Genomic DNA, 549 nt, shown 5'->3' with positions numbered 1-549 from the left:
GCCTCATTTCAGAACATTTAAAGATGCTTTTGTAATCACTCCCTCAAATTAAACTATGTGAAAAGACCACTTATGGAGGCTTCACAGGTCCACTTGCCTATTAATTCAGTGTCTTGTGAGGCTGCAAACTAACATGCACACATCTAGCCTGGAGTCAGGAGATGAATCAACAAACTGAAACGTCTCCCAGTTGAACTGTGAATTCTAATTCATGTGCTTAAAGTAGTTTCGTTTTGCAATTATGCTGCTTATGTACAAGCAAGCACATATTTTTCTGGCAGTAAAAGTGAGTGTGGAAGGAAAACAGTTTGGCAGTTCCTGAAAAAATTAAACACAGAATTACCCCATAACCCAGGAATTCTACTTCTAGGTATATTCCCAAAAGAACTGAAAGCAGGGACTCAATGCATGTACACATTATGTTCTTAGCAGCAGTACTCAGTAGCCAGAAGAAGGCAGAGACAGCCCAAATACCCACTGAGCATGAATGGATAAATAAAATGTGGTCTATCCAAACAATGGAATATTATTCAGCTATAAAGATAGAAC

This window comes from Colobus angolensis, unplaced genomic scaffold (assembly GCF_000951035.1).
Source record: "Colobus angolensis palliatus isolate OR3802 unplaced genomic scaffold, Cang.pa_1.0 Scaffold89, whole genome shotgun sequence".
Taxonomy (NCBI): domain Eukaryota; kingdom Metazoa; phylum Chordata; class Mammalia; order Primates; family Cercopithecidae; genus Colobus; species Colobus angolensis.
Note: the sequence above shows the minus strand (reverse complement) of the source record.